This window comes from Argopecten irradians, chromosome 16, assembly GCF_041381155.1.
Source record: "Argopecten irradians isolate NY chromosome 16, Ai_NY, whole genome shotgun sequence".
NCBI classification, from domain to species: domain Eukaryota; kingdom Metazoa; phylum Mollusca; class Bivalvia; order Pectinida; family Pectinidae; genus Argopecten; species Argopecten irradians.
The window spans coordinates 11,361,558-11,389,350 of NC_091149.1; the positions used below are offsets into that span (position 1 = coordinate 11,361,558).

General features: G+C 35.3%; 2 pseudogenes; both read right to left on the reverse strand.

The window, feature by feature from the left end:
- Positions 1-1,412: 1,412 nt before the first annotated feature.
- Positions 1,413-26,346, reverse strand: LOC138310909 (carbohydrate sulfotransferase 15-like; annotated as a pseudogene).
- LOC138311038 (uncharacterized) lies at positions 11,843-14,546 on the reverse strand (annotated as a pseudogene).
- Positions 26,347-27,793: the final 1,447 nt, after the last annotated feature.

Consider the following 27,793-nt stretch of genomic DNA (forward strand, 5'->3'; position numbering starts at 1 on the left):
GCCAAAAAGTGATGCGGTGCCAAGGGAGGCATTAGGAAATTAGGTCACATTCAATGAATGGTGTTGTCTTTCAACTGGACTTCCTTTGTTGAAAGCAAGTGCAAGTATGTTGTAAGCATTGTACCTGATGCCCCATTGCATGATCGTACACCACGACTAAATATTGAACTTTTAAATCATGGCTTTAACAAATAATAGCATACATTTAACGTCGCCATAAGAGTATTATCTGGTTTGTAGTGACAGGAAAGTCGTCATGAAAAAAACACACTTTTCTATTATGTTTGAGACAGACATCCAAAGTATTTTGATCTAGGTAGCCACTAGAATTGAGATCCCAGATCAGACTTAGTCGCCTTTTCCGATCATGCAATGGTATACAGGCATACTGCTTACATCAAAACATTTTGTTTTATACGTGCATGCCAACTAAAGATATGCTTGAAGCAGTGTTTGATGAATTTAAAGAAGATGCAACATTAATGACAACAATAAAAGGTGAAGAAAAAAGTGTGGAAGACCTCTAAGTCTCGTTTTTTATGAATTCTTACATATATTATGCATCTTCAGTGACAACATGTGGGGATGTGTTCACCCAGTGGATCGACTACTTATAATCACAGTTTGATTATATGGATTTATCAAAATGTGGTGGACAATATCAAATATTTAAATATAAGTTTCTGTCAACCAAGGTCATACTTGACTGTACTGAAATTAGGACTGAAACGCCAAGCTCATTTCAGCTTCAATCTCGCATGTATAATGGATATAATTATCACAGGGCCTGGAAGTAGCTAGGTGTTATCTGTCTCGATGATCACGTGTCGTTTAGTCCGACGTTTTATGTAATAGCATCAATGACAAACAGATCACTAAAGAAGCTAGTATTCCGAATTTGCATATTACAGAGTTATATGCACTTGCGGGTAGGTATTGATTGTGACGTCATGTGTTTAAGAGCGTAACGTCATATGTTTCGGAGAAAACAACGTGAATTGCACTCACAAAATAATGACGTAACAATTGATACCTACCCGCAAGGGAGCTAACTCTGTATTATGCAAAGACGGAATAGTGAACCTATGTAAACTAGGTGATCATATAACCACATACTAAACAGTTATTCCTTTTTTCTATATCATAGTATTGATATCATATAATAATATAGACATATCAAAGAAAAATAACAAAGGATGACAATTTATTGACTCGTACAATATCCGGGCCTCGAACTCAAAATATACGGCACCCAATCGCCTAGCCAAACATCCCTGCATTTACAATGTATAAAATATGATAATGATATATAAAATTATTATCATGTTGATATCAAACCTTTTATCAGCCTACTGGCCATTGATCCTTGGGCTGATATCAGAAATGAAGAGTTAGGGGATTGTATTGATTTGTTATGTCTCCCGTAAAAAGATTGAATCGTTCAATAGTGCTAAGAGTACGTGGTTAATTGGCTTGTAAAATTGTTCTAATAATACTGTGGTAGGGTTAAACATGTCACCAACTCTCCGTCCAGAAGGTCTTCCTTGGTTTAAACGTTTCTTTCTGTTTATGTGGTTAACAACAAATCCTACAAATGAAATTAATACACATTCAAAGATCAAAAAGCTGTTAATTTCACCTTTAAGTAATATATCAAAGAGATCATAAAACAATTAATATTTATACAATTCTAACAATCATTATGAAGAAAATGTCGTTTAGAGCTTTCAAGTTCAACATGTGATCAACTTTAAATAAAGTCAAATATTTTTATTAAAAAAGATCCTTAAGATTCAACAGCCAAAGCGATCTTTATCATAATGATCATGGTGTTTCTAATGTTATAATTAATATACTTACTTAAACGTAGAAATTTAAATATTTTTGATACGACCAAGGTTTGGTTCTTAGAATAGTCATCCAGTGAAGTGATGAAGAATTGTTTTCTGAAGAAAACGGTCATCCAATCCTCAAGGTACACAGAATATAGACCTATAGTCAACCGTATATCTCCACACTCTACACGTCTCTACAAATTAGCACATTGAGCCTTTAGTTACAATGAAAACAACCTCAAATAGTAAACCCTAAATTGTCTTAAGTATCCTGCTACAATACAACGTACTACAGTCAGCATTAAGTCTATTTTACTATCAGAGTAGTCAAACAACTTAATATAGTCGGCTTTAAATCTCTATTGGTCAACTTCCATTTCTCGTCAAATACCAATTCTCGCCATCGCATCAGTATTTGATTAAAAAAACACTATTATTAGCAAAAAATAACGTCACATATTCAACCGTCGGTCGTAAGACTATATCGTAACCATAGTTACACACCCAACGTATCAGTCAGAGTAAATCACTATAGTTACTAACGTAACAAAGACAACGTAGTCAAAAGTCAACCGTAAATCTTCTAAGTGACCTTGCTAAAATACCATGATAAGGTCGGCCGTAAACCTGAAGTTTTTTTAGTTACAAAATCATGGAAAACAGTCAGACGCAAGTCTATGTAGTTTTCATAGTAACCAAAACAACGTGAAATCGTCAACCGTAAACCTCCTTAGTAAACGATGTAATCCCGTCGACCGTAAGACTCTTTAGTTATCATAGTAAAAAAAACCAATATAATATGGTGAGCCGTTAGATTATAGTTACTATGATAACAAAAAAGCAACTATTCAACTGTAGATCTTTTTTGTGTCCTGCTAGAATAAAAAAACAGTAACACAGTCAATCGTTATTCCATACACTTTCCATAGTAACAAAAAACACGTAATAAGGGTCAGTCGTAAATCACTAAAATTAGTTTTTGTTATTTCTCAAAATGCATTGGATTACTTTGTTTATGGAATTTTTACATGTATGACTATTCCCGATAATTCCCATTTGTAACCCCCTGTAATTTGTGCATGGTTTGGAAACCAATATGTCCGACATTGAGTTCTTTTTAATAAGAGTGTTGCTATCACAACTTCGATAAGAGGTTCCCAGAAAAAAGCATTACAAAATGTAAGGAGATTCTAGAAAGGTCATTATTATGAAAATCGAGAAAAAACTTCAAGCTCGGTCAACTCGATACTGAATAGCGACACGTAACCTGACAACAAATCTGACATTCAAATCTCGCGTTTAACAGTTGTTAGGCACTGATCTTAGATAGAACGATTTCGTTTGAGTACTATGGTTTTCCGTTACCCCCAACACCTAATACGCTCTTATATAAAATTGTTAGGAAAGTGTTTTACACTTGGTACATGGTATATGAAGACGTTTGTGTATTATTATGTTATGTGTAACAAATGTGATACGCTAATAAATGAAGTCACAAAATTGTAAGGTCTGTGTCTAAACAGAACAACATATAATTAGTTAAATGCTGAAAAGACGTGGAAATAGGGGTATATGAAACAGGGTGAACTGTACTAGATATGTGGTAATAGGTAGGCTAGAAGGTAGGGAACAGGGAATTGGGGTACAGGGTATTGGGGTGCAGGGTATTGGGGTACAGGGTAGGCTAGAATAGACTAATATCGCATGATTGACAAAGCCTTAAGAATTATTTGTCATACTTTACATAAACCCTTGAAAATGGGGAAAGCTGAAATATATGGAACGATCGAAAGTAATTGATAAAACAAGTAAATAGAAATTTTCTAAATATTCCTTCATTATCCTTAGTATTCACTTGATGTCCACGGCCATGAAATCTGCGTATGTGTACGCCGATAGGCACTCATGTGGAGGTAGCATTAAGAGGGTAGGGTGTAATCGGTAGAGGCTAGGGGTAGATTGTAAGGGTAGAGGAGGTAGGAGGTGCAGGGTAGAGGGAACGGGTAGATTGTAGTTTGTAGAGGTTAGGGGTATATTATAAGGGTAGAGGAGGTAGGAGGTAGAGGGAAGGGGTAGGTGCTAGCGGTCAAGGTTAGGGGTAGACGGTAAAGAGTAGAGGCAGTAAAATCATAAATACGTCCAGTTACAAGCACGGCCTAATAATGGTCAATTCTATAATGTACTCATATTAGTAGAGCGGCATAGGGAAACAGTAGTCTAGATTATCAAAACAATATTGAAACCGGGAGCCATTGCAAAATGTACCTACCTCCGTTTTTTTTCCTAAATAGCCGCCATTTTCATGGGTAAAACTTAACACAGTAATGAAATAGCATGCTGCACATCTCAATAAAAACATGAAACTTGACATGTTAATAGCCAAGACTACCCAAATAATATCAAAATCGGGAGCCATCGCAAAATGTGTCTACTTTCGTTTTTTTCCCCAATATTGCCATTTTCATATGTAGCACTTGGTGGTAATATTGAAAGGTCATAGTACATTAAAAATGATACATAATGTAATTTATTGCAGAGGTTGAACATAACTTTAACAATATGATGGTTATTAAGCAAACTTTCGTTTCCAATAATCGTTTGCGCTAATTTTCTTACAGGAAACTATACATTCTTTGCATATCACAGAGCTAGCTCCCTTGCGGGTAGGTATCAATTGCTACGCCTTTACGTCACTAACAAAAGAGAGCAGTTAACATCGTTTTCTTCGAAAAAGTATGACGTAACGCTCGCAAACACTTGACATCACAAATCAATACTACCCAGAAGGACAGATAATTCTATAGTATGCAGACACAGAATACTTACCCAAACCAAACAATGAAAATGACAACATTTAAATAACCGGAAGTGCTTTAAGTAGCTTAATTATTTTTGTTATAACAATGTGTTCGGTTTTATAATACTTAAATTATGTATAGTCCTACCTTGTTAAGTCAGTTAGCCACCAAGTTTTGCTTTATTGTAGTTCATAGTGTAAATAGTTTGTTATTAAATCACATTGCAAAACCGGAAGTGCGTTTTTGTTTTGTAAAATTAAAGACAGATTGTTGTTTTTCTTGATTTTCTTACTTCTATCAATATCATTTTCACACGTAGCATCGTGACGAATTGCGAATCAAAAATATTCCAATGCACTTCCCTGAATGTGACTTTTAAATGATATATGTTAACAATTCAACCGGAAGTACACGCACATTATACTTGCTATATATTGGTCATATATGTGTACAATATGCTTCAAGTTCCCATCAATATATCAATCATCTTTCATAAAAATATCCTCAAAAAACGCAATATTTACATGCGGTTTTACTTTCATTCCTCCTTTTACTGACCATGATGGCGGCCATACTGAAAAAAAACCGGAAGTAGGTACTTTTTTCATTGGCTTTCGGTTTAAATCTTATTTTGATTGTCTTTGCTACTCACATGCCAATTTTTATGCTTTTATCAAAAATTGCGTTTTGCTATTTCATACACACTCCGGGTATTGTCTATGAAAATGCCAGCTAGTTTTGACTTCAAAAATGAACGCTACTTTGAATAATACCGGAAGTAGGTACTATTTTCAATGGTTCCCGGTTTTTATCTTATTTTGATTGTCTTTGCTACTCACATGCCAATTTTTATGCTTTTATCAAAAATTACAATACGTTATTTCATAATTTCTCCGTGTATTGCTTGCTAAAATGCTAGCTAGTTCTGCCTACGCAAATGAACGTTATCTTGAATAATACCGGAAGTAGGTTTTTTTCAGTGGCTCAAGATTTAAAATTTCTTTTGATTTTCTTGGCTACTCACATGCCAATTTTAATGTTTTATCAAAACATGCAGCGTGTTATTTCGTGATTTTACTTTGATTCGGCTACAAAAATGGCGGATACTCTTTTCAACGACTTCCTGTTTAAATTCTATTTTTGGTTATCTAAGCTACTCACATGCCAACTTTCATGCTTTCCACAAAAGATGCAACTTGGTATTTCATTAGTTTTCTTAGTTTCACCACGAAAATGGCGATCATTTTGAAAAATACCAGAAGTAGGCATTTTTAGCGATGAATCCCGCCCTTATTCTCTGTTAAACAGTCATAACTACTTGCATGCCAAGTTAAGTGCTTGTATCATAAAAAATGCACGATTTTCCCATTTTTTGCCATATGCCGCTCTACTATATTAATCCTCCACATCATTACTCTGACTAGGTCATTGCGTAGGTATTTATTTAGAATACACCAAGATGTTTTTGTGTTTTATCTCCATAACATCTAAAAGATCTATTCAACTTCATTCTTATACATGGCGATAAATATGGCCGATAACCTACCTTGTATTAAAATTAAAATTAGCAGATGCAAATAAAATTGAGGTCATGTCACTACGTTCTCCTTTCTTTTAAAACGTATCGATAAGAATCGTGTTAAATATGAATAACTATACAAAAAATTCTCACTTGCTGAACTTTTGTTATATGGATATCTTTACGTACTTGGACAGTAACCTACAGGTAATCGAACTATATGCGTGCATATTTATGCCAAAGTGGTATCTTCATCTTTCTGAAAACAAACTTTTAGCACGTGTTACAAAGTTAAAGCGCCAAATCTAGTTGCGTTTAACATAACAACATTATATAAATGGTACTAAAAAGGACAATTATGGATTTTGAATACACATTTCATGGGAAAGCGTAATAGATTCTGGCACTGTTATACATTAGGGCTAGTTTCAACAGCAGTGTGGACTTCAAGCAATTATTAGATAGATATACAAATAATAAACGAGATCCCAGGGGGATCTTGGCGCCCACCAAAGAATGATCTATGTCTGACATCGGAAAGAGGTCTTTTCACTGCTTTTCAAACTTTGACTACATACTGCATATAAAATTTGAGCGGATCGCTTCCGCTGAGTGTAAGTGGTAACAAACATCAGATATAAAAATTCAAGATGGCGGCCTATCGGCCATCTTGTTCATCGATCGGTCCCAAAATGGCATATGCACAACTAGGGCCTTAGGGAAACCTGCATGAGAAATTTGAGACATATACCTGCAGTATGTTTTGCGAAATAACGGTAACAAGAATTGTTAACGGACGGAAGAACGGACAAACGACAGACCACGGTAGAAAGGTGATTTGAATAGTCCACCATCTGATTTTGGTGGGCTAAATATCAAATGGTGGGCTGAAATGACATGGTTAATTTGTACGCCCTGATTATTTCTGCCAGCTGTTCTATAAATGTTCTATTATTTGAGACTTACCTGTCAACAGGATTTCTATGTAGTACAAGTAATTTGACATCCGGGAGACTGTGGCGAACAAAATGAGCATTGAGCAATCCTGGTTCCTCATCGTTTTTATTTTCAGGGAATTCCCACCACCAAAGTAGATCCCATAGCGTCGATTGGCTGCCTTAACCTAGAAATAATCAAAAGCTACAGTTCACTTCAGAAAAATACATAGAATATCAAGAACTCAAAGGCACATACGCGGGAGGTCGTTAAAGCATTTTCCACCACAACAGTTAGTGTGATTAAACAGTCAGTTAATCATTGAAGTTATATGTGTCGTAATTATCATATTAACAATGAAATACATCAACAGGATTGTGACTACATTTATCTTTATTGTAAAGAAAATATTGTTTATCAATCAATCTATTTTCAATTTGTCAATATTTCTCTTTTCGGTTAGCAGATTTGCACAGATGATATATTTTAAGCACAATTATCTCACAAAAGAAATCGAAAAAATGCAAATTAATCAGACCTAATTTCTGATAAAAACTCAAAGGTTTTCCCCAAAGTTTCGAACTACCTTAAGCTGTAAATAGTATTGTATAGGAATTGTTAATTTATATGATCAGTATTGTAAACAAGGTTGGCTATTTATACTGATGACCTTGACAATCCTGTTGATGTTTTGTTTTGTAACAATTGTTCATTGTACATATTTTACAAATATAACTACTTTTCTTTATTTCGAAGGATTATTTCTATTCGTAAAAAAATATATCATATTGTGACTTTTTTGGCATTTTTAATGTCAATGAATAAGAAAAGAAGAAAAATGTATATCTTATTATTTTTCTTCGTTTTCATACTAAATCTGGCTTCTGGTAGGCCGATTCTTTTTTCATACAACTATGGAAAAAATCTAGAATAGCTCGGAAACCCGACGTTACGATAGAAACATTGACGTTGCGTGTTGATTTGGAAAAAAAAAATAATCCCTTGGAAAATCAATGGAATCGTACGTGTAAACGTAATGTATTTTATCAAGTAGAATGGACAATGGCAAACAATAGTGGGTTATCTCATCTTGATTTTGACCAGGTGGCGACACTGTTCCTGGTCCAGCAGTTTTGGAACTCTAATGTTTACCTTGACGATTTATTGGTACGATTTTCAATGACGCGATGGAATCGACGCAATCGTGTGATAAATATGCGCATTGGAATCTTAAAGAGCTCAAAACCGATTTGAGAAAGAGAAATGCTAGAATATCCGGTCGTAAACAAGAATTACTTAACCGGTAGGCTATAATATTACAGCCATTAAATTGTTACATTTACAACATGGTGTCATGTCCGATTCCGTGAATAACCATATAACGTAGAATCTACTGCAGCAGAATGTCTTGCTGGACATAGAGAAATATTATATACTGCTAGTATGATATCTGTATACAGTGTTCCACACATGTACATCATATAGAATTTTGTCTAGTTTTAGTCTAGTGTTGCACATGTACCACGTCAAGCCTTCAATCGGTCAGACATTGCAATATTGTACAACACGAGATCCGGAGTTTGAAGTTCTATCTATAATATATACACTTTAGCACATATATATAATAGTAGAAATATGGGAATACATGTATTTATGCATCAGTATACATTATAGTCAAAACTTCAAACTTCTGTTGTTACAATCCCACTAATAATTTATAATTATACATGTATTACAAATTACAAACAGAAACCGGTTCTGACACATTTTAGTTTGCATCTGTTACGTATTTAATACAAATATGCAACTGTCGATAGAAATTTAAAAAAAAAATACTTTGATATGCCTATTTAAAAGTCATTCAAAATTCTAAATTTCTTACAGACTTGCTGACTATGATAGAAATCAGAATTTTGGAAAGACAGAAAATTTAGACCCAGAGTACCTAATGACCACACCCGATCCTTCATCATACTTGGATGTAAACTGTGATTCAGTGTTTTCTGGCACCACGCTAGACGATCTTACCACTTATTTGGCCAAGTATGACAAGCAGCTAGACATGCTAATACAAAGAATGTATAGTGAGCGAACCATCCGGTATTTTAGAGTATCTACTGACAAAGATTTTACTTATGTATCATCAAGTTGCTATGCTGAATATAGGAAAGGTGTCACATATGATGTTGATGTGCAATTTGACAAAAATGGTTTTATTCAGCAGGCGCAGTGTGACTGCCCAGCAGGAGAGGGACCAGGTGCACATTGTAAACATGTCTGTGTTGTACTGTATGCCTCAGATATGTTTCTAAAACACAGAGATGTTAAAATTGAGGAGACGTGTACCCAAAAGCTCCAGAGTTTTCACAAAGCAAAACGATTCATTGGTAGCCCTCTGAAGGCACAGGACATAAATATGCCTCGAGCTGATGAATTTACAAATTTGGATTTTGATCCAAGGCCAGAGCACCTCAGAAATGATCCTGGATATGAAGATAATTTCAGAAATAAGTGTTTAAACTTTTCAGGCATATCCAAAATGCCCATTTTTCAGTTATTTCAGCCTGCCAATGCATTCGCTGTTGCCCATGACCATGATTATTTGAAACTAACACCCCAAGATAGATTTCTTGAAAGAATCAACTTACTCAACATAACACAAGAGAAAATAGATGCAATTGAAGGACGCACACGGGGTCAAATAAATAATGTTGCTTGGAAAGAAGAACGCATGCACCATCTTCCATCATCCATGTATGGAAGAATATGTAAAGCGACGGATCGTACTGATTTTGTCAAGCTAGCTAGATCTTTGACATATTTTGCTGACATTAAAATGTCCAATAGCACGTCCTATTACAGCTAATCATGTAAGACGGCCCATTATGCGTGTGTTTGTGTATGGCACCGTTAGAACATGGTCGCAGATATGAGAGCATTGCTATACATAAATACATGAGTGACACAGGGTGCATTGTTAAACCTTGTGAATTATTTGTGTCCATGGACTTTCCACATCTGTCATCTTCACCAGATGGTATAGTAACTGACAAGTCCATCATTGAGGTTAAGTGCCCGTGTGTTTCAAGAGACAAACCAACTAATTCTCTCACTGTACCATATTTGAAACAAACTTCAGAAGGTTGGTTCACTTTGGACCCAAACCATGACTACTATTTTCAAATCCAAGGTCAACTCTTATGTACTTGCTTAAAGGAATGTACTTTTATTGTCTGCCATGCAAATGATCTAAATATCAATGATATTAAGTACCTGTCAGTTCTCAGAGATGATGCTTTCATAGCAGACATGGTTGAAAAATTAACAAACTTTTATCACACATACTTCAAACCAACATTGTTGGATATGCTGTACTACAAACCATTTAATGAGTAAGGCTAATATAATGTTGTGTTTCCTGTTATTTTTCCTGCCTGCACTTGATATTTATACATATAGCTAGTTTTCACAAGGAAAAGGTACAAAACAAATATAAATTTCATAATTATATGAAATAAATAAGCTGCCTTGTAGCATAGGTATCTGCAAATACAGTACAATATGTTAATAAATTCATATGGTTTATAAGCCATTTATGGCTATCTACCAGTAATTATAAATTGTTGATGACTAGAGGTAATACTAAATAGGAAACACAGATGTTATCAGAGTTGGCCTCACTATGTAAAAAGTAAGAAACAATTCATGAACAGTGTACATATTCCGAACAATATTTTATTAATTACTATCTATAGCTATTCCATTTAATGATTGATCAGTTACATCAATCAAATCTGTCAATGAAGTAATTTAGCTATGATAGTAGTAAAATATATGATATTGATAAAACAATGATAAATGTACGTACCTATTTACAATACAACTATTTGAGTCACCTCCAAGGTAGAAGGCACTTTTTAATAAAGTGTTAAAATAAAATTGTAATCAAATCAGGTATTTTGTTTACACTAATCATGTTTGATAATTATGTTGTATATAATGATCACTTTTATCTATTCATTAGAAGTTACAATTTCAGCACCTGTACAAAAATAATAAGTGTACATGAATCATGTAATAGAAACAAGCAAGTGCCCTTATAACTGTCAGTATTGCATGATTGACACATTATACATCATAACATTACCTGCCTGATTAATTTTGAACCATCAGTAGTTGAAGAAAAAATTCTATAACATTTCAACTTGGTATGCACATTTAAAAAGATCAATTTGTATAATCCTAAATTTTATTTATACAGTATAACTTGTCAAACTGAGTCTGTCTATCATGATCTCAATGGATTTCGGCACGACAGTATGGCATTTCCTTCTTAATATTTAAAACCTGTGGTACTGGTATGATTTGGAAACCTATTGAACATACTGTATTTAAATACCATTAAGTGCATTAAATGATACAGGAGTTGCATCAGCTGAGTAACACTCTGAGTAACACTCTGATGGACCACACTGGGCAGGTAGACTATATGTACATGTATATACCAAATATGATTTTCAGTAAAGTTATTGTAATCTAATGGCATTCAATGCTTCAAACCAAGTGCTAACTACATGTAATGTAGGATATAGTAGTTTTAATGTAATTACAAATTACATTCACAGATCCTAAAGTATATACATAAGATGTAGTAGTTATAATGTAATTACAAATTACATTCACAGATCCTTAAGTATATACATAAGATATAGTAGTTATAATGTAATTAAAATTACATTCACAGGTCCTAAAGTTCTAAATGGTCATTTATATGCAAAATATAATGTACAATCCCTGCTTATAGCAGATTCTGCTATTATATTGAACTGTTGTTGTAATTTATTAAAATGGTTTCATAACATATAAAAGTGTTACATTTTAATGAAGATTAAACCTTTAAGCATCTCTTGGAATGATACAAGTTTTGAAGTTACAAAGCATATAACAGCAAAATGTGATATGTGATGAAAATTTAGTCTCAGTACTGTTTAGAGGATTTGTTAGAATTTTAAATGTTTTCCCAAGACCAATCACTCTTTCATTATTGTGGACTCTTTTACTTGAGATTTTTCTATCTCGCAGAAGTGTTTTTGAATTCATTCTGTTTCTTTTTTTTAAGAAGGTTGGTATGTTCACAGTGACATCCATTCTAGCAAAAAGATCTTGTACGTTAAAACCATTAACCGCCATCACACTGTCTCCAGGATCACAAATATTTACATGCCTACATCTTTCAACAATTTGACGGTCACTTGTACACCCACCGTATGCAGTTGAAACATAGTTAACCAATCCACCTGGTGTTGATCCAACTAGAATCTTGATGGTGTTCCTGTTCTTGTAGGTAGAGAATGTACCTTGTTGTGCTTTTGGAGCTCTTGGCTTCTTAATGGGACATTCGGTGCCATCTACTATAACTCTAGTTGTTGGGAACTTGGCTTTGAAGTCAGATGGGGCAAAGTACCTCACTAAACTGCGAGATGGCCAAATGTTAATTTCCTGCCACTGTTTGGACATAAATATGATCCAAGTATAAACAATATTTTTCACACTAGACTCAGATATTGAGAAAAATTTGGATAACTCAAAGTTTGTTGTGTAACGCATGAGCTTCATGAGTGTCATGAAAAATTGATCTTCTACAGATACAGTGTCAATCTGAAAAAAATATATAGTTCAAAAAATAGCCAGCTTGTCCAAGTGTAGACAACACAAACATGAACTTCAGGTAAGACTCTAAACCTGTGTAGAAGTGGATGGTAGTGTCATCATTTGCGAATTGTTCGACAGAAAACATAGGAATCTTTGAAGTACCGGTATGTGTCTGTGTAGATTTGTCAACATTTTCATTACCTACAGAAGATATCACAGTATCACTGTCACTCTCCGTTCTACACAATCATTAAACTGTTGCTCCAACTGTTTGGTACAGACATTATCAATATTGATTCTTTTATTTTCTCGCAATACCGCCCTTTCCTTTCTGTTACTAGCTGCTTTGGACTCTGGCTGGGTCCAAGAGAATATTCTGGGTACAGCAGCTGACTTCAGCCTAACTGATAGTGTATTTCCTGTGAAAAAAAGGTTATTATTTATCAACACAAAACAGATGGATATACAGTAGCATCATATTTGAATGACTATGATAATGAAGTTAGATAAACATATATATATATAATCAAATAGCCACAGGTGTAAGGTTTTGTCAATCATATACTACATCTGTAGATATATACATTGTATGTAGGAAATTTGAAATACATCTTATAGGCTGAATGACATAAAAACTGAAACAGGGTCATATTATCTTTTGTTTACAATTGTAGTTTTTTCACAGTGTTTGTTTGGTTTTTTTTGTCTGTATTGTGATGTCACAATAATGCACCATACTTGTTTTCATGGAAGTTAAGTGCGCTAAAAACATGCCTAAGCTTAATAACTATATATTTTAAATATTAGTTTTTTTTTAATTTTCTTATTTGCCTAATAATTTATATAATTAAGCAATTTAAAAAAAACACCTAATAATATAAGGCAGGTTTAGCGGACTACATAGAAGTATGAGGAAACATAATCAGCCAATCAGAAAGTCGTGCTTTGTATGAAATCAAAGACAAATTAATTAATTAATTAAGTAATATTAGCATATGAAGTACGGTGCTGATATTAGATCAACAATAGTATTAACAGTATTTACGTGCCCCTGTGTATGCATCTGTACTTACATCAATACATGCAAAGTAACACTAAACAACATGTTTCCAAACAGTTTACACTTTTTTGTTATATTACATGAAGATATCATACATGTAATCTTACACTAAATTTAGATGTAATGTATAAAATAAGTAGAATTTTGATAACATACTGATGATGCAGGCTAATACTTAGTCAGCTACAGTACATGTTTATACAGTACACAATGCACTTTAGGCCTACTGTCTACCAAAGTAGCCTAGGACGTATGCCATAATCAACACGATGTACACAGGTGTTACATGTATGTAACAAGTGTTAACTGTTACACCAGATACGGGTATGCTGTATACACAACATATATACAATGACAAACAGTGCGTACAACTTGTACGTGTACGTTGTCGCCTGTAGTACAGTATACAATCTGTATTACAATATCGCACAAATCGCTAAACGACTGTACGTACAAAATTTTCATTAAATATATAATAACACTGTCAAAACTTTAAAACCTGTAAGCTATTACTTGAAAAGGAACAATATTTCATGTTTACCATGTATCGTCTGCTGCGTGTAATCGTCCGGTGAAAAATGGGCCTTGCTAACGAAAGATGTCTTTGTCGGCGTCCACAGCTTCCTTGTGCACTCATCTTCACGTCTTATGGCATGCATCCATGATTTCCGTCGCTCCAGGTCTTTCGGAAATTCATGTCCACCTCTTCCATGCCACCCGGGAACCGAACAGCAAGTTGAAGGCATATATAAATTATCTTACTAAACTACCCCTTCTTTATGTTTACTTCTTGCTAAGATATTGGAACTCTCCTGTCACTGATGCTGGACCGGGTACCACGGCGCCACCTGGACAGGAACGATAACTCACTATTTTCGACCATTAATTATAAGCATTGATGTCACTATGTTTTAATTTCATCGGGTTATGAAGTAAATTGTGTTTACAAACTTAAGTGAGAATTCTCTCCTCGTCCTATGCCTTTAATATCGATCGATTCATTAAAATTCAAAAGAAAGATAATTTCTACCAGTGGTGAACTTCATTTTCTGCTCATTGTTTGAATCATGAATCTGTTCAGCTGCCGGATTGAAATAATCGATATACTCTGTAAATGTATGTGGATCTTTGGAACGAAAACATTCATCAGTTACATATTATTGCTTATATTTTGACAAAGTTTGGAAACGAAAACATTCATCAGTTACATATTATTGCTTATATTTTGACAAAGTTTCACAAAAATGTCCTTAACTTTTAGTGTTAATTACGGCAAAAACAATTATGTTCTCAAGTAAAAATATATTATATAAAACGGATTTGTGTATCAACAGTAAACATAAAATCATATAAATTGTAGCTACGTATACAGTACACATCATGAAAGAAGATTATTTGCAGCTTCAGTGAACATCATGAATTTAGATACTACATAGCTAACAGTGAACGTCATGAAAGCAAGATCTCTTTGTAGCTACAGCAAGCATAAACAATCGAGGCCCATGGGAACCTTAGCGGTCCACCTGAGTTCGGATACAGAATGAAACAAAGACACACAAAAAACAATCTATTGGCCCACCAGGCCTTTGAAACAGTCAGTGATTTTATAACTGACTTTTCAATCTATGAGAGAATATCTGGTTCCATCAAATCTGTAAATTCAGAAGATTTTACTTTTCTTCTTTTTAGTCATTTTGACCCCTTTGGCAACCAATATGGATATGATGCTAAAATGCTATCACAGGGGTAATTAATTCTAACCAAGTTTGACCTATTGAAAATTAAGCAAATATATGCTACATAAATGTATTTATTCCAATATCAATTAAAAAAGATTTGACACCCTAGTCAGGGGCAAGTCTGAGATGCAGGGCCATGAAATTCACATTTTTTGTAAAGGGCCTTAAAAAGACCTTCCAATCTATTAAGAGTATTTGGATCCATCAAATATGTAAATTCAGAAGGAGACTTTTGAAATTTTAGCCATTTTGACCATTTTTGGCCCCGCCCTGGTGGCCCCTGGGGGTCGGCCAGGACCAATATGGATTATGATGTTAAAATACTCAATAAAAATATACTCAAAATAAAAATCTCAGGCTATAATTCTAACAAAGTTTGAGTCATTTCCTATTACACATGACCAAATAAGGCTCAAAAATATGTTTTCCCTATATAAACTATAGTAAACTTGATCCCCCTCCCCAGGGGGGAACGTTGAGACCCCAGGGTCTTATAATTCACAATTTTTTGTAAAAGACCTCAATGACCTTTCAATCATATTAAGAGTATTTGATTCTGCCATTTCTGGAATTTCAGAAGAAGATTTTTGAAGTTTTAGTCTATTTGACCCTTTTGGCCCAACCTCTCAGGCCCCTGGGGGTCAGTCGTGGAAAAAATGGTTAATAGGATTCAATGGCCTTCTCATACCGATAATTCTGACAACATTTTACTATTTCCTATTACAAATGACCAAATAATGCTAAAAAATGTCTTTTTCCTTGTATAAACTATAGTAAACTTGACCCCCTCCCCAGGGGGGAACGTGAGACCCCTGGGTCATATAATTCACAATTTTTGTAAAGTACCTCAAGAACTTTTAATCTATGAAGAGTATTTGATTCTACCATTTCTGGAATTTCAGAAGAAGATATTTTGAAGTTTAAGCCTATTTGACCCCCTTTTGGCCCCACCCCTTCAGGCCCCTGGGGGGTCAGTCGTGGAAAAATTGTTAATAGGATTCAATGACCTTCTCATACTGATAATTCTGACAACATTTGACTTGTTTCCTATTACAAAATGACCAAATAATACTCAAAAATGTGTTTCCCCTATATAAACTATGGCAAACTTGACCCCCTCCCTAAGGGGGAACGTGAAACCCCAGGGTCATATAATTCACATTTTTTGTAAAGGACCTCAAGACCTTTTAATCGATGAAAAGTATTTGATTCTACCATTTCTGGGAATTTCAGAGAAGATTTTTGAAGTTTTAGTCTATTTGACCCCTTTTTGGCCCAACCTCTCAGCCCCTGGGGTCAGTCGTGGAAAAATGGTTAATAGGATTCAATGGCCTTCTTATACTGATAATTTCTGACAACATTTTTACTTATTTCCCATTACAAATGACCAAATAATGCTCAAAAATGTCTTTTCACTAGTATATAAACTATAGTAAACTTGACCCCCTCCCCCAGGGGGGAACGTGAGACCCCAGGGTCATATAATTCACAATTTTGTAAAGTACCTCAAGGAACTTTTAATCCTATGAAGAGTATTTGATTCTCTACCATTTTCTGGAATTTCAGAAGAAGATTTTTTGAAGTTTAAGCCTATTTGACCCCTTTTGGCCCCACCCCTCAGGCCCCTGGGGGTCAGTCGTGGAAAAATTGTTAAATAGGATTCAATGACCTTCTCATACTGATAATTCTGACAACATTTGACTTGTTTCCTATTACAAATGACCAAATAATACTCAAAAATGTGTTTCCCCTATATAAACTATGGCAAACTTGATCCCCTCCCTAGGGGGGAACGTGAAACCCCAGGGTCATATAATTCACATTTTTTGGTAAAGGACCTAGACCTTTTAAGCTGAGTCTTTGAATTTAGCTGAAGTTTTAGCCGTTAGAAGTTTTAAAATATCATGAAAGTAATTCTTTGTAGCTACATTTGTACACACGACGAACATTATAGAAAGTCACTTGAGAGGTTGATATGTAGCTTTGTAGCTATGAACATTATGAAAGTAGATTATTTGTAGCTGTAGTGAACATTATGAAAGTAGAGATTCTTTGTAGCTAGTGAACTTCATGGAAGTAGATTCTATGTGGCTACAGTAAACATCATAGAAGTAGAATATATATCTACAGTAAACATCATGAAAGTAGATAAATTGTAGCTACAGACAAAATCATGAAAGTGAATTATATATAGCTACAGTGAACATCCCGACATGAAAGTAGATTATATGTAGCTATAGTGAACGTCGTGAAAGTCGAATCTGTGTGGCTTCAGTAAACATGAAAGTAGACTCTTTGTAGCTACAGTAAAGTTACAGTAACCATCAGGAAAGAAAGTAAGCCAATTGCGACCAGACAGATAGTTACCCTACATTATAACAATGTTAACCGCGACCTTCACGGACAATTATGGAATTGGTATCAAAGACATTTCGTGGATAAGTAATAACATGTGAAAGTTCTTATATTGAAATTAATCCATAGTTTCTTTGAATATTGCCTAGACCATCAAACATGATTGAAACTGATCTATTTTGATTACTGGTGACCATACATATTTTGATATTTTCAATCCTATCCTGTGTGAACTACAATTCAGTAATGTGTCAACTCATTGTTATACCTTTTAGTTGACCCCAATTGTTATACCTTTTAGTTGACCCCAATCTCCTCGTACTTCCTCGAGAGTACAACTGTCTGACGATTAAGTAAATTCCATTAATCAGTTTAAATAAATCGTCTGAAAACCGAAAAACATTCAAGCAGACGAAGAATACCATACCGTCCACTAACACGGAGGTAATAAATCCCAACTTGAATCCAACCCAACTGATACATTACAAAAGTAAAATACTTTCTGGCCCCTATTGCATGATCGTGAAAGGCGACTAAAGTTAGAATCTTATCATTTCTCTTCTTCCTAACTGACTTTATCTTCCCTAATGCCTCCCTTGGCCCAGCCTCACTTTTGACCTTGAGTTGAGCGTTCGTCCGTGTGAGGAAGGCTCTAGGTTCTCTCCCCTGGCCGAGACAAAACAAAGTCTATAAAAGTGGTAGTTTCTGCTCCTGCTTAGCGCTCAGTATACCGGGATTGGGACGACTGGTTCGCCCGTTGTCAGTATAATGTGACCGGGTGGGGTGTGTTGCTTGGTGTCTTCGGCGGCATGCTTTAGTGATATAGCACTATAAAAAGGGCAATAGTTCCACTATACAAGAAGACACTACATGGATATACCGCAGTCTCCCAAAACACGCACCTCGCACAACATACACGCAACACACTGCATACATGGGAGGCCGTCCTTACATGACCCGGCTGTTAATAGGACGTTGATTAATCAAACAGACAAACAAACAATCCCAGTGATGCATAAGGTTGGTTTCTGCATAATGTAAGAAAACTTTCAAACTTACAACAAATGTCATGATACCTACCTGAACTGCATATTTTCATATACTCAACGGTATTACAGTTCCTTACTGTTATTAATCATCTCAAACATACAGCAAAATTGTTCTTTTAAAATATGACCGGTCTAGAACTATATGCTTACAAAAACAAAACAATAGTAAACGGAAGTACTTATTAATATTATGTGTTTCTGTGTTTGGAGCGGAACGAATGAAAATTATTTGCGATTTACAATTAATGAGAATTGAAGTGAAATGTATTTGATTTTCGTCGTCATTTATATTGACATAACGTCTACAAAAAACAAAGTCAGCCATCCCTCATATGTAAAATTGTGTATTTACCTCACCTGTGTATGCCTGGCTTAAATTATCAGATCCTATTTACACTAGTAAAAGTCCGCATGTATACCTATCACTTAATAGGTGCACTTGGAAAAAGTGTGTATGCATCGGGGCTAACATTATATATCACTATTCCCTCTAATTTGTTCTGTAACTTATAAATTTTGACCAAAATGTACAATTTACTTAAATAATTCCCCAGAGGATCAATACATACTTTTGCACCAAATAACCATGTGGTTTTGTTTATTAGTTTCTATAGCAGGTACAAGGAGCGATTGTTCGACTTGATACATTTTGACCTTGTTATACAAATGGTGGTTGTTAATTATACCATGTGAATTGACGGATCGCCAGCTGTCAATCAGACCGCGCGTGAATTTGTATTTTGTATTGTATATGCTATGACGTTTGCTCCGACATTGACTAGGTACATGTGCGTGGCTATATTACACCTGGCGACCGAACAATATGGCATATATTTCAATCATTGAAAAATTTCCTATCATATACATTTGGGAACAATGAAAATAAAATATAATAAAGAGACTTGTATTGAGTAAATATTTATTCAACCTTTGTATTTGGGACAAAGCATGCAGTGGTGTGGAAATGCACCTAAAATCATAAAAATTTAAAAGTTTTTAAACCTACGTTATCAGGGGATATACACATCAATAAAGAATATAAAAAAAAACCAATAGTATTGTAGTGTTAATGTTTTTATATCATCGACTAGTGTTATCTGGACTTTAATTGGTTGAATTTGTCATCATTTTATCAAATCAATATGATGCCATCATATATACTTATCAATAGTTTGGTGTATCTTGATGACAGTTATTTATGCCTTTTAGGCTCAACTAAGAATGTATTCTTCTGAGGTTTCAGTCCCGTTGAAGTCTCGTTTCGACATAGATCAAAGAAGTTATGAGATTTTCAAATAAAATCTATAAATATCTGTAGCAAGTTGCCAGTTGCAAATTTTGTCAAAAAATTACATTTCTATTTTCAGTAGATTTTTCTATACGGAGATTTTAAGAAATGGCCCATTTGGCGGCCATTTTGAAATAGTGTCTTTTTTCGCTTTGAATAGAGCCACAGTTTAACCATTTTTTACTTTAATTGTTTTTACTTAAATCATCACTGCACCAGTATTTTTAGCTGTATCAAGCTAATTTTTGCTGTAAATCTTTACATGGTTAGTGTCGTTATTAAAATATTGAGAATTAATATGTGAAATTATACACTTTTTACTCTAAAATACAGATAAATAACAAATATTCAAATGGGGCAAAAGTAAGCACACGGATCCCCCATTTTTCTGCCTAATTAAGAAAGAACAACCCTTTCCCTTTCGATATGCAAAGTATTAACAAAAGTTTAATTTCAGAAATTTTTCTATAAAGGGTTACATTTGGCAAAAAATGGCTGAAAATGGTGCATTTTGTAGCTCAAAATTAAGGGATAGGGGTAGCATATGTTGTTATTCTGAGAAAAAATATTAGTCATATTAATCAAAACTGTTATACATGCAATTACGTGCGTCAGACTTTAATAATTATACACTCATTTTGAAGTTTTTCTTTGGGTTTTTATGCATGCAATTACACCTTTATGTGAAAGACATCAACTTCATGTACGTATACTCATTTCTGATGTTTGGATCATTGACATTGAATTTTTCCTAATTAATAAGGCATTTACTGCAAGTAAGCTGTTTATGGCTCGTCTGTTTTACAAACAATAATGGAAAATACATGTACATTGGCAATTCATAATAGAGTTGACTTTCATGTTTTGGATATTTACAAACATACTTAGGTAGACGACATTGTGTATACATGTATATGAATTAAATGTCAGGGACTTCAGGTTTGCGATTGCATTAGAGGAAAGTAAGTAAATTGTGTGTTTGTTTGCTTTTTTGTGGGTACAAGTTATTTACCGTAGACAATCTATTATTTTGACACATTCATGCATAGAGGATCTGGATTCTTATCTGGTTGCCATGACCTGCTTTAACAAGGATATTATGGTATTTCTTGTTATCACTTTGGCTTGAGTTGACGTTCGTTCGCCCCTGTGAGGAAGGCTCTGGGGTTCTGTCCCTCGCCGACACACCAAGGTATATAAAAGTGGTAGTTTTTGCTCCTGCTTAGCGCTAAGCAAACAGGGACAACTGGTTCGCCTGTTGTCAGTATAATGTGAACGGTTGGGGTGTGTTGCTTGGTGTCTTCGACGGCATGCTTCAGTGATATAGCACTATAACAATGGCAACAGTTCCACTGTACAAGAAGACACATCACGAACATATTGGATACATGAGGATTTGACAACACCCCATTAGGGGTCACGTCCAGATGACCTTTGGAGATGGCCAATTATATTTGTACTGCCAGAATTTTGACTGGGGACGAAATAGTTGCACACGTAGTCATCTTGCCCAAAGAACACAACAAAGCTAAATGTATATGTATACTTGGACGAAATGGCTTTATTAATTGACGTAGCAAAGTGTAGAAAATGTATGTGATCTCAAGTATACGTGATAAAAAGGTATTTCTAACATGACCCTTTATGGGCTGTTGTCAGATCCGCCATTGAACGGAGTGGTTATAAGGATCTGTATCTTAATCAGATTGTGTTATTTCAAACGAGCGTTGACAAAACCCTCGCTTTCAGGATATTGTGGTAAACATTATTGAGGTTAGGTTTTAAACATGAAAAAAATAGACTAAAGTCTTATTCAGAAGTAAGATGTTTTATTAGTTATTTTATGATAAACCATGTATTATGGGGTAAAGCAAACTAATTGAAGAAAAAAATGAAAATTGTTAGTACTTCATTCTATATAGGATATAGTGTCACGGATTTTTTTCGGGATGCAATTAATTATTTTTCATATTTTCAACTTGAAGTAAATTAGAAGCTCAAACTTTTCAATGGTGGTAATGGTGTAAAGTAAGTAACTTTTGTAACTGAAGAAAAATACCCAATCGTCTGCTCCTGTTTTTGATAGTGAAAAAAATCCCATTTGTCACCGGTGGAGCATCTTTAAGGTATTGAACTTGGATACTAACTTTTAAGAAAATCGGTTCACATTTGTTACAATTATTGCACAGGTAATGGCAGAAAATGAGTTTTTGTACATCAAAGGGCTATAACTCCACTATATAATGTCAACAACAAGTGACAATCGAACTTGGCCAAATCCTTAAGGCATTTGACCTTTTTACCAAGTTTGATGAAAATCGGTTAATTATATCTTTAAGAGTTATTGCATGGACATGGCAGAAAATGACTTTTACTTAGGTCACCTGAGACGAAGTCTCAAGTAACCTATTTTAGATCTAATCGCCTTTTGTCCGTTGTCGTGCGTCATGTGTTCGTAAACAATTACATTTTCGAATTCTTCTCAAAAACCGCTGAAGCAATTTAAAAGAAATTTTGCACAAACCTTCTAAAGCATAAGGCCAATACAAATTGTAAATTGTATGACCCCGACCCCCCAGGGGGCTGTGGGAGGGGTTAAAGGGGTAAAATTGACTAAAATTTCAAAAAACTTCTCCATTTACAGATGTGGTAGAATACTCTTCATAGATAGAAAGGTCTCAAGGCCCTATACAAAAATTGTAAATTATATGACCCTGGGGTCCCAGGTTTCCCCCTGGGGAGGGGGTTTAGTTTACTATAGTTTATATATTGAAAACACATTTTGGAGCATTACTTGATCATTTATGATAGAAAATAGTCAAATGTTGTCAGAATTATCCCTATGAGATGACCATTGAATCCTATCAACATATTTTCCATGACTGACCCCAAGGGGCCTTAGGGGCGGGGCTAAAATGGGTCAAATAGGCTAAAACTTCAAAAATCTTCTTCTGAAATTCTGGAACTTGTACAGTCAAATACTCTTAATAGATGGAATGATCTTAAGGTCCTTTACAAAAAAATGAATTATAGGACCCTGGGGTCTCATGCTTCCCCCTGGGGGAGGGGTTAAGTTTACTATTAATATATAATTGTTTATATAGGAAAAACACATTTATGAAGGTTATTTGTTTAATTTTCATAGGAAATTAGTCAAACTGGGTTAGAATTTTTGCCCGATATAGCATTTTATCGTCATATCCATATTGGTAATGACCGACCCCCAGGGACCTTAGGGGCGGAGCAAAAGGGGTCAAATAGGCTAAAACTTATATAATCTTCTTCTGAATTCACAGATTTGATGCAGCAAGATACTCTTCATAGAATTTCATGGTCCTGGGATTTCAGATTTTCTATTGGGGAGGGGGTCAAATTTACTATAATTTATGTAGGAAAAACATTTATGAACAATATTTGCTTTGTTTTCATATTATATTAGTCAAATCGAGTTAGATTTATTAACATGAGAAATCATTTTAACATCATATCCATATTGGTCGTGGCCGACCCCTAGGGGCCATAGGGGTCAAATTGGCTAACTTTTCAAAAATCTCTTTTCTGAATTATCAGATTCGATGGAATCAAATACTCTTCATAGATTAAAAAGTTTAAGGCCCTTTACAAAATGTGTAAATTTCATGGCCCTGGGATCTCAGATTTCCCCCTTGAGAGGGAGTCAAATTTACTATAGTTTATATGGGAAAAACACATTTATGAACGTTATTGTCATAGTTTTAATAGGAAATGAGTCAAACTGGGTTAGAATTATTAGCCTGAAATAGCATTTTAACACCATATCCATATTGGTCGTTGCTGACCCCCAGGTACCAGAGGGGCGGGGTCAAAATGGCTAAAATTTCAAATATCTTTTTTCTGAATTCACAGGTTTGATGGAACCAAATAATCTTCATAGATTAAAAAGTGAAATTTATCAAAATCACTGACACTGACTGATTTCTAGTTTGGTTTTTGTTGTTTAACGTTGGTAAAGCAAATTGGAATTTTAAAAACAAGGTTTGGTAACATAATACACTATTGAAAAACAAAAAATAAAAATTCTAATACGAAGGTTCAACTTTAAAGTTTATTCTAATTCGTAAATACTTTTTACAGATTTGAACCAACTTTGCAATGCTCTTTCTATATCAGCACTCAGGTGACCGTCAATGCCTCTTGGGCCTCTTGTTAAATCAAAGGGCCATAACTCTGCAAAATAAGGTCCATCGACAGCCGCGATCAAACTTGGCCAAGCTCTTAAGGCATTTAATCTTGTCACCAAGTTTGAAGAAATTTGGTTTACATTTGTTACAGTTATTGCACGGAAACGAAGTGTTACAGACAGACAGACGGAAAAACCTAAATTAATATATCCCGTTTCGGAGAAAGCGGGGGATAATAACTTTTCACAAACGGTAAAACCGGTTGTTCCGAATAAATGAAAACGGCCATACTCGTTCCGCCATTTCAACTCTTATCAATCTCTCCAAATACACAGGTTCGAATTATCGCTTACTAACTCCTGGGACCATGGGCCTCATTTGCTGTAGTTCTAGTAAATAAGAGGAACGGGATAAATAGTTAACAAAGTAAAAATTGATGAAAAATTTATAGTTATAGATTTAAAGAAATTATTCATTACAATACATCAATAAGGACGTGAACCATCTCCTTGCAATAGTCCCAAGGGTAAATTACCGATTGTGCGACGTACAACTACTTAGGCGTGTCCAGGATGGCGAGCGCTCCCGCGAGAAGAAATTTACTGAACGTCATAAGAACAAATGTGTATTTAACAAATCGCCTTACAGGGCTCTGTTCATGTCCGTTCAGAAGCGAGCACTTGCCAACGATCACGAGCGCTAAATTTAGGATCTTATCTTTTCTCTTCTACCTAACTGACTTTCTGTTTCCTAATGCTTTTGTTTGTTTGATTAATTCACGTCCTATCAACAGCTATAACCCCTGTGAGGAAGGCTCTGGGTTCTGTTCCTTGGCCGAGACACACCAAAGTCTATAAAAATGGTAGTTTCTACTCCCGCTTAGCATGCAGGGAGTAGGACGACTGGTTCGCCCGTTGTCAATATAATGTGACCGGGTGGGGTCTGTTGCTTGATGTGTTCGGCGGCATGCTTCAGTGTTATAGCACTATACAAAGGGCAACAGTTCCACTATACAAGATGACACAATACGAACATACCGCAGTCTCCGGAAACACGCACATCGCACAACATACATGCAGCACACCGCATACATGGGAGGCCGTCCTTACATGGGACAAGGGAGGTATTATGAAAGATAAAGTCAGTTAGGAAGAAGAGAAAAGATAAGATCCTAAATTTAGTTGCCTTTTACGATCATGCAATAGGGGCAGCAGGGACAATTCTAAAGCCCTACCTATACATCGTAGTCATGACAAATGTCAAGGACACAGGAAGTTAATATTTCATGATTTAATGAGATATGCCTGGTATCAGTTTGGCCACACCATGTAGCTGATTTTTTCTACCATCCAAAATGAGAGTAATATCATCTGCCTATTTGGACACTTATGATGGGCAATTATTGCATTTCAATGGTTTGCATTTGTGTTGCTATATATAACATTTAGTTTTAATGAAATTAATTCCTAGAGATATTTGCAATCTTAGATATAATCGCATTGGATGAGCCTTATTACGAACCTGGCTCTCCAATCAAGTGCATCAGTCACGCCTAAAAATATCACACCATCCAGGTACCATACAAACAAACAGTACTAGTGTAACCTATTTAAAAGTGGTCGCACACTGTGGATTCCGTTTAGTTTCATAACGGCCGGGGCAGCTATTCTTACACCTATCATTCCATTTTCTAAGAGGCATCCACAAAGGTTTTTTTAATCTACACAACAATGTTGTTTGTGGTGGAAATGGGCAAGGTTGTGCTTTACCTTGCAATGGTGTTCCGTGTCTCGTCTTTCTTTGGTTATACAACTAACGGTATAACAGGGGTCTACCCCCAAACTACCTCTGGCCTTGTGGTACCTGGTAACATCTCCCGTCACATCTGCTTGATACTCTGTGGGAGAGACATTAACTGTATGTCCATTTTTACCAATGCCGGACAGTGTCATCATTTTTATAATGGATTCGCAGACAACACTATACTGTCACCAGCTCCAGGATGGAACCTTTACAATGTCTATTCAGGTAATTGTTTATATCTTTTTAGTCATCTTACCCGAAGTTTACAATTACCTTGTAGGTTCAGCGTAGAATTGTACTTGCTGTCCCTATTGCATGATCGTAAAAGGTGACTTAATTTATAATTGTATTTCCATCTTCTTCCTAGCGTCTCCCTTGACATCGCTTCACTTTTGGACTTCTGTGGAGAGCTCGCCGCTTTTAGGTAGGCTCTGGGTTCTGTCCCATGGCGAGACCAAAGTCTATAAAAGTGGTAGTTTCTGCTCCTGTTTAGCACTCAGTATAGCAGGAGTTGGACGACTGGCTCGCCCGTTGTCAGTATAATGTGACCGGGTTGGGTGTGTTGCTTGGTGTGTTCGGTGGCATGCTTTAGTGATATAGCACTATAAAAAGTGCTTATAGGAGGTTAATTATTCACACAAAGTATTATTGCCCTTTTCAGATTACTCTAAAAAAGTATAGCTCGCAATTTTAATAATTTTAATTTTAATTTCAATATCAATTTTTTTCATTTGAATTGATATATGTAGTATGTTTTCTTTTTATTTTGTTTCTTTTCTTTATGTCATGAGATGTTTATTTAAAGTTTGTCTATACATTTTGCTTGCATGTTTAGTGCCGATTTATTATAAGCTGCATGGAATTCGTTTCTCCTTTTATGATAATCATTTCTAAACCAAGGTTCATTATCGGTATGGTTAAAATAATTTGTAATATTTTTTGTACCAGAACCATTTTAGGCCAACTGAATCTCACGTTGAATTTTTGTAGAGACCTTCCATGACCAAAGGTCAATTAAAATTGTGAATTTTATGATGGCTGACCCCCAGGGGCTTGATGGGTGGGTCAAATATGATAAAACTACAAAATTTTCTTCTGAAATTCAAGAAATGGTAAAATCAGATACTCTTCATAGACAGAAAGGTCTTAAGGTCCTATACAAAAATCGTGAATAATTTGTGTTGGCCCTGCAGGTAGGGCGTTAGAATTGTACCTGCTGCCCCTATCGTATGATCGTTAAAGGCGACTAAATTTAGGATCTTATCTTTTCTCTTCTTCCTAACTGACTTTATCTTTCCTAATGCCTCCCTTGACACCGCCTCACTTTTGGCCTTGAGTTGAGCGTTCGCCACTGTGAGGAAGGTTCTGGGTTCTGTCCCCTGACCGAGACACACCAAAGTCTATAAAAGTGGTAGTTTCTTCTCCTGTTTAGCGCTCAGCATACAGGGAGTGGGACGACTGGTTCGCCCGTTGTCAGTATAATGTGACCGGATGTGGTGTGTTGCTTGGTGTCTTCGGCGGCATACTTCAGTGATATAGTACTATAAGATAGGCAATAGTTCCACTATACAAGAAGACACAACACGAATATACCGCAGT